We start from the raw sequence: 8,247 nt of genomic DNA, 5'->3' as shown, positions 1-8,247 counted from the left end.
ACACACACGCGCGCGCGCGACCACACTCTCCGCGGACCAGACCCGGTGCGCCCAACACCCGGTCACCACCGCAAGGAGATGGCTTATTGCGCCAACAGTAGCCGACCTCTTTGTGTTGCATCTAGAGATAGTTTACGATGCACGTGGTGTATGGAATTGAGGTTTTCTAAATAAGGTACCCGATTGTGTAAGTGAAAATTTAAGGGGTGACCGGTCACTCGGGCACGTCCACGGAAGTTTGAAGGGGTCAGAATCGCTGCTGGACCTCCGACAGATTAGCCAGACGTGGATTGGACCATCAAGAGACTTATCCTTTTTGCGACCAAGAAGAAGAATCCATTCAACACATTCTATTGCATTGTGTCTTCACCAGAGAGGCGTGGACGGTGCTCTGCCGGGCTTTGGGGAAGCCGGAGTGGGTGATGGTACGACCCAACTCGTTGCAAGACTGGTGCACTGGCAAGGTCAAGAATAAATCAGCCCGAAAAGACGTCAGAACTCTATTCACACTTGTGATGTGGGAGTTTTGGAAGCACAGAAACGCAATCGTCTTCGACGGGGCAACTCCATCCATAAGGCGAGTGTTGCACCGTGTGCAGGAGGGGAGGACATGGAAAAAGGCAGGACTTTTCAAGTGCGACACGACGGCGTTCTTTGAGGAGTTAGAGAGGTGGGCATGTGTGAGGAGTTAGTCGTGTGTGGGTACACCGGCCAAGCCGGGTGGAACAAGCGTGCAAACGCCTTGTAATTAACAGCTGTACGAGGGCTCTTTATCCCTCCTTTAATATATAGTACGCACACTCGTGCGTATTCGAGAAACAAGATTAGCTGTAGATGCTCTTAGGAGGCTAAATTTAAAAGCACCAAATATCTGTATGTAACTTGTTTCTTCTTCGCTCAATACTGTTACAAAACCTCGATTTCATGGAAATGCAATGGAAATTTTCAAAAGATTCAGCAGGCCCAAGGCTTATCAAGCTTCCTACTTCAGTAGGTGGCTGAGCAAAGAACTGTACATATAAAAGTTCGAGATCAATAAAGCCCAATGCAGTATAGAGTTTAGACTAGGGCAAGTTGCGATCATACTACCATACAAATACACCTACTATCTATCTGATCGTCCATTTTTGCATCAAAGTTCATGCGGACAAACTTCTCTTTTTTGTTTCTCCAAAAAAAAAGAGTCAAAACTTCGCAAATAAAACATCAGACAAGTACTAGCATGAGCATAAAAGTTTCGGATTTTTTTGGCCCAAGAGGATTTTTTTAAATGGTATAACTCATTCAAAATTTGAAATTTAACAATTTTAGGTGTTATATAAAAGTCAGAAATATTTTATACAAAGAGTGGCACTTGTGTATAGTTGACCTGCAAAGTTTCAAGGTCAAATGCTCTCTTGTTTGAAAGAAACCAGAAAAAAGAAATTTCTAATCATGCCGCAAACTGAATGTCTAGATAGAAGGTGTAGCCATATGAGGGTATGAAAATTCCACTCATTAGAGAATGTATTCATGTGTTGTGCATAGAAAAACAAATGCAAAAAAGGGAACTTAAAGCAAAAAAACAAGGGGAAAATCAGATAATTGTATTAACTGCCAGCTACTAGGCTATGACCAACAATAGGAAACAGGGAGTAAAAACTACAAATGACCCTTTAATGGTTGAACTAACTACAGGATGAACCTTCCTTCCCTCTTGACTAGTTTTGCATACATAGTTAATTCATGCCAAATGCAACTATTTATTTCATTATTTAATTGTATCAAATATCCTGTGGATTTGCTTGCATTTGATATCAGCTTATTCAAAAGTGCCCATTTGATAGTCTTCTAGTAGATTTTATATCCAACAGAAAGTTACAACACTAGCAATGGTAATAGAACTATATGTGCTTTGATATGTATGAAGATCGGGGTATGACTAGGAATTGGCCTGCTTGCGACCAGTTTCCACAAGAAAACTTGACCTCTTTCCTTGTGTAGTCGTACTTCCTTTGTCCAACTGCAGGGGAAAAGCTCAGCATTACTGAACCATTTATGTTCACTCGAGATCCTCCAGGCTCATAGCACAACCAAATCATATGCTCCAGGCAACGCCGGCATGCATCCCATGAAGCTACTCCCTCCGTTCGTAAATGTAAGTCTTTTTAGAGATTTCAATACAAACTACATACGGATGTATATAGACATAGTTTAGAGTGTAGATTCACTATTTTTGCTCTGTATGTAGTCTCTTGTTGGAATCTCTAAAAAGACTTATATTTAGGAACAGAGGGAGTACATAACTGCACCTCTTCTTGCCATCAGACTGAAGCCTTGTGAGTGCTATTATGTTTAGCGGAACAGTGTCTTTTGCCTCCTTTTCAGAAAGAAAAGAGATGTACAAGAGCATCTGGTTTCTTTTGATTCAAGAAAAGATGCCTGAGAGTGGGAGGCCATTAAGCACAAAACATTAATCCTAAATACATGATCAGTCAAAACAAACAACTAAAGAAACTTGTTTTATTTTGTATTGGTTGGGGTACGCCTAGCCTGGGCAGTAGTGCAACGCCCGGGCGACACCTAAAGGCCCCACTAGCAAGCTAGTGTGATGGGCCCTTCCGCACAAAAAATAAATTTAATATCATTGTGGGCGTATAGCCCACATATCAGATATTAAACTGATAAGAACAGATACTACACTTGATCTTAGCCAAAAGGCCGAGAAAGGTATGCTCTCAAACGTTGCCCTGCACCTCTTCTTATAACTTTCTTGGCTGCCCTGCTGCGTTCCGCGAGCGAGGTAGTACTAAACAAACAGACAGGAAGTCATTAGATTTTTTTTTTAGGCAACAGGAAGTCATTAGATGCTGCAGTAGCTTGGCTTTACGGCCCCAATACGTTCTGAAAGAAAGTATGGTGAGATGGCAATCTGAAAGAAGCAACCTGAGACGTGATGGTCATAGAATAATTGGAGTTGAAATAAATGTTGGCAGCTGCAGTGTTGAGTGTGCCGTATCCACAAGGTTACAGAGTGCTGCCGTCCATTTGCTTGCCTTTTTATGAGGGGAAAACCTACTGCAAAAAATAAATAAATTACAAAGGACGAAAAAGCAGTACTCCTACATGATGTTTACAGGAAGTTAGAGATCCAGCTATGAAATGAAACCCAAGTATACTAATCTTTCTTCTGGCTCCATGGATGACCAAATTCATCATTTCTTACTTCAAGATTATATCATATACATCTATAACGATCAAGCAGCACTCCTTCGAAGATGAAGATAAGACCAGCATCATCTAAAGACAAGATCTGGCAAATATACTGGGCAAGTAAAGAATATATTATACCTGGATTCTATCACTTGTCTCACAAAAACTTTTGCTATTTTTCTCAACCAGAACTATATTATTAGCCACATGTACAGTGATTACTTTGCTCATCACTCTACACTGCGAAAAGAGCGTCAAAACAGCATCATCTAAAACATAACTATATAATACCCCAAAAGAAAGACAACTCTTTACACCAGCTATCTTGTTCAACTAAACTGGCCAGCAACCAGCCCGAATTCCAGCCTGTTGCAATCCACCATCCTGCCATGCATTGCAAGTCCTCGCACGCTATCCTGTCTACTTGAGTTCACAATCAATGTTCCGCCTTTCAAAAAAAACAATCAATGTTCCGGAATGACGCGCCAGTGAGTGAAGCCGGGGAACGGAAAACAACAGCAGACTTATGCACCAGGCAACACCGGCATGACAAAAGGGGCAAAGAACACCAGGTCACCGCATCCATGAGGCTACAAACTTGTCCTTTTTTTTGTTACCAGAGTCTCAATTCTTCTTTGACTAGACCTTTGACGCATTACATAGTCAGGGCACATCAGAGGGGGTATCCCTTATTTTTCCACAACAAGAAAGCTGCATGTCACACCATTAAGTGCAAAAGTGACTACTCCGTAGTCGATAAAGAACTCCAGAAGGGCGACCGAGGAGGGCCTCCTTGTTGATAGAAGCAACCATCTGAAGAATAAGCTTCATGATAGTTTTATAAGAAAAGTGGCATAATACCCAGCCCTCATTTTACAGACCTTCCCTCTTTCTCCGAAAAGAGGCATAACACCCAGCCCTCATTTGATATTGCACTTGCACATACCTTCCCTTAGCCTTGCTCTTGTGCAGATCATCTCCTTGGCCTCTTCCTTTCTCGCAGGACGGTTCCTATAGACAAGCTGCTCTGTGTACATGCAAAATCTTACGCTAGTAGACTCATTAGTACAACTTGCAGAATCTTACGAAATCATGTAATAGAGCACCAGTTTCCTTGAGCTATAAATGGCCATTCTTGCCCTCAGAATGTTCCTTGACCAGACCACTAATGCTGTGCCAAGTCAGGGCACAACATAAGCATCTGGTTTCCTTTTGTTTCAGGAAAACATGTGAGTTACGTGCCGTATCATTAAGATTAGGAAACAAAGGTCCATGTAGAATTTAGTTACAACCACAAACTTGGGTGGCGGAGTCAATCAATTCAGTCATTGCAAGGCGACCTACTTGCTACAAGTAACAAGTACAGAACAAGGAGGAGCACGCTCTATAATACTGTAGAAGCAACCAGCTAAAGAATAAGCATCTGGTGTCCATATGCCAGTCTCATAAGAAATGAAAACCATGCAGCCACTCCAGCTTTCACGCATGAGATACGACCGAAAACTGCCGATAAGTTCCCTTGGCATTGTTCTTGTGATGCTCATGTCCTTGGCCTCTATCACTAGCTCCTGCACAGAGCAAGAGAAGGCCTCCCTCCTCAAGTTCCTCACTGGGCTCTCACAGGATGGTGGCCTTGCCGCGTCATGGCAGAACGGCACAGATTGCATCACGTGGGAAGGGATCACCTGCAACATGGATGGGACGGTTACTGATGTCTTGCTCGCTTCCAAGGGTCTTCAGGGGTATATCTCACCCACTCTTGGCAGCCTCGCCGGATTGTTGCGACTCAATCTGTCAAACAACATGCTGTCCAGTGGACTACCACAAGAATTGGTGTCTTCCAACAGCATCGTCGCCATCGACATCAGCTTCAACCGCCTAGATGGAGAACTGCATGGGGTGCCATCTTCAACCCCAGTGCGTCCCTTGAAGGTACTGAACATCTCCAGCAATTTGTTTGCAGGACAGTTTCCATCCTCCACATGGGGGGGCATGAAACACCTGGTCGCACTCAACGCCAGCAACAACAGCTTTACTGGGCAACTACCAACTCATTTCTGCACCAGCTTTCCATCCTTGGTTGTGCTTGACCTCTCTTACAACCGATTCAGAGGGAGTATTCCACCTGAATTAGGTAGCTGCTCCATGCTCAGAGTGCTCAAGGTTGGCCACAACAACCTCAGCGAGACTCTCCCAGATGAACTCGTTAATGCTACCTCGTTGGAGTTCCTCTCTTTTCCCAGGAATGGTTTACAAGGAATACTTCAAGACACATATATTGCCAAACTCACTTTTTTGGTTACCCTTGATCTTGGAGAGAACAACTTCAGTGGCAACATTCCGGAATCTATAGGCCATCTCAAGAGATTGGAGGAACTCTATTTTTGAACAGTAATATCATGTATGGGGATCTGCCATCAACTCTAGCAAACTGCACAAATCTCATAACCATCAACCTCAACTGCAACAATTTCAGCGGACAACTCACCAAGGTCAATTTTTCTAGCCTACCCAATCTAATGTCTTTAGATCTTATGCGGAACAACTTCGATGGCACAATTCCAGAAACTATATACTCTTGCAGAAATCTAATTGCACTGCGATTATCTTCCAATAAGTTCCACGGCCAGTTAGCAAAAGGGCTCGGCAAACTGAAGTCCCTGTCGTTCCTGTCACTTTATAATAATAATCTTACAAACATAACAGATGCACTTCAGATTCTTGGAAGCTCCAAGAACCTCAGCACCCTTCTTATTGGGCGTAACTTCAGGCATGAGAACATGCCAGAGGATGACACCATTGGCAGTTTTGAAAATATTCGGTTTCTTGGTATAAGTGATTGCCCATTATCTGGAAAAATACCTTTCTGGATATCAAAGCTAGCAAATTTAGAGATACTAATATTGTCTAACAATCAACTCACAGGATCGATACCAGCCTGGATCAAAGCTCTAAGCTATGTCTTCTACCTTGACATATCAAACAACAGCCTCACGGGGGAAATTCCAACAACATTGACCAATATGCCAATGCTAGAGTCAGCAAAGACAGATGCCAATTCGAACCAAAGGGTCTTCATACTGCCTGTTTATCCAACTCTATCACATCAATATCGCCAACCTTTCGCTTTCCCTAAATTGCTGGATCTAAGCAATAATAAGTTCACTGGTGAGATCCCTTCGACGATCGGTCAATTGAAATCCCTCCATTCACTCAATTTGAGCTTCAACAACTTAACAGGTCAGATCCCAGAATCAACATGCAACCTCACAAGCCTGCAGGTCCTAGACTTGTCGAACAACAATCTCACTGGTGCAATCCCAGCTGCATTGGACAGCCTGCACTTCCTTGCAGCGTTTAACGTTTCTGACAATGATCTAGAAGGTCCTATTCCATCTGGAGGCCAGTTTAACACATTTGGGACATCTAGCTTTGACGGGAATACAAACCTCTGTGGATCTATACTCATTCATAGATGTGGTTCAGCAGAAGCACCTCCTGTCACTGTTCTGTCAACAAAACAAACTGATTACAAGGTGGCCTTTGTGATTGCCTTCAGTGCGTTCTTTGGTGTAGGGGTGCTGTATGATCAGATAGTCCTATCTAGGTATTTTGGCTAGTACTACTCCAGTTTACGTACTGTATATGTTTAGGTCAATTTCGTTCAGGTTAGGTTGCTATTCAGGTTTAGCAACATGTCCAGCAAATAAGCTTGTCATCTATGTGCAAGTCATAATTACGGCACAAAACATTATCGGATTAAGAGTGATTCCATTTCAAGGAGATGTACAAGTATATCTGTATATGTAATAATGTGGGGCAGTTTAAACTGAATCAGCACTAATACAATGGATACTCTGATCTTTTCAGGGCTCTCTATAACTCATATTGGAAGATGTACAAGTATATGTAATCAGAATATAAAAATCACTGTAAGTTTAAGTTCACCATTTCCTTTGCTTGCTGAACAACAACAATGGAGCCATGCTATAAAGTTTTAGGTTCACGGGTAAGTAATGAACAAAATAAAATGTATGGTAAGTACCAGTGCACCACTAACCATAAGTTGTCACAACATATGAAGCAGCACATGCCAAAATCCATCACAAAATCTTCTCAGAGTTTGTTAAAACGAGAGACTGCAGCTGCTACAACAATGGAGCACATTGTTGTGAGGAGTGCATCTCAATCTTTTGAGTACTCACAAAAATAACTTGTAACTGCACACCCCATTCTTTTCACAGCAAGTTAATTGCATGACATACCTTGGGAGCGCACGTCAACAACTCAATAGCCGTGCTTCCCTAGCATCATTCCACCGGTGCACGCAGTGCACTCCGAACTCTGAGGAGCCTCTGCGCCAGGGCTAGTCCTCTTTTTCTTCTCTTGGGCCGGTCTACTTGACTACAACTGGGAAGAAATATTCTCAAATTAATGATAAGCGGGATCAATAGCAGGGAAAACACATTATGTATTTTTTATTTGCATGGCAATGACTGCCGTTTTCTGAAAGCCCTATTAGTAAGAATAATTATCACAAAACCATAACTTTTGGGTTGGCATATCAAGTTACCACACTTCAAAAAAAATCACAGAATCACAACTTTTGGCACAAGATCGTTTGACAGCGCTCAAATGTCTAGGACAGTTCCCAAAAGAAAAATTGACCACTCTACACTGATCAATGACAGAAACAACTAGGAAAAAAGTCCACATGAAAACATAGGTAAGGGCAAATCACAGGATCCAAGCTGGCATGAAATTGCAGTTTTTATTTTTTCCTGTTCCTGCAAGTCTAGAATCCCACGAATGAAAGAGCTCCTTAATTGTGTTCATTGGCCCTATAGAGGTTCTGTTGATGCAGTACATAACTGTTGGCTACGAGTTGTGGCTTGGCTTGTACTTCCAGGAATCGTTTCCCATTTGCTATAGAAGATTAGTATTTCGTAGAAATAATAAAGTGCACATGGCATGGATAGCTTAATTATGGATTAAAATAAAAAGTGAGACTGATTCTTATTAAATTACATCTATAGAAAGAAAGAAATCTTGACT

The 8,247-nt window shown here is 42.3% G+C and overlaps 1 long non-coding RNA gene, 1 other non-coding gene and 1 pseudogene across 2 annotated transcripts in view; 1 reads left to right on the top strand and 2 right to left on the bottom strand.

Annotated features, from left to right (window-relative positions):
- Positions 1–2,205: 2,205 nt before the first annotated feature.
- Positions 2,206–8,247, bottom strand: part of LOC119325981 — a 6,867-nt gene continuing 825 nt past the window's right edge. The window contains exons 2-4 of the long non-coding RNA XR_005157771.1: positions 7,458–7,602; positions 2,926–3,057; positions 2,206–2,788 (exon numbers count right to left, since the gene is read on the bottom strand). This is a non-coding gene — a long non-coding RNA (uncharacterized LOC119325981). The remainder of the gene's footprint in view (positions 2,789–2,925; positions 3,058–7,457; positions 7,603–8,247) is intronic.
- Positions 2,517–2,713, bottom strand: LOC119326870. The gene has a single exon (XR_005158233.1). It is a non-coding gene; the product is annotated as a U2 spliceosomal RNA (small nuclear RNA).
- Positions 4,570–8,247, top strand: part of LOC119325980 — a 6,693-nt pseudogene continuing 3,015 nt past the window's right edge.

This window comes from Triticum dicoccoides, chromosome 6B (assembly GCF_002162155.2).
Source record: "Triticum dicoccoides isolate Atlit2015 ecotype Zavitan chromosome 6B, WEW_v2.0, whole genome shotgun sequence".
Lineage (NCBI taxonomy): Eukaryota > Viridiplantae > Streptophyta > Magnoliopsida > Poales > Poaceae > Triticum > Triticum dicoccoides.
This window is presented reverse-complemented; position numbering and strand designations above follow the sequence as displayed.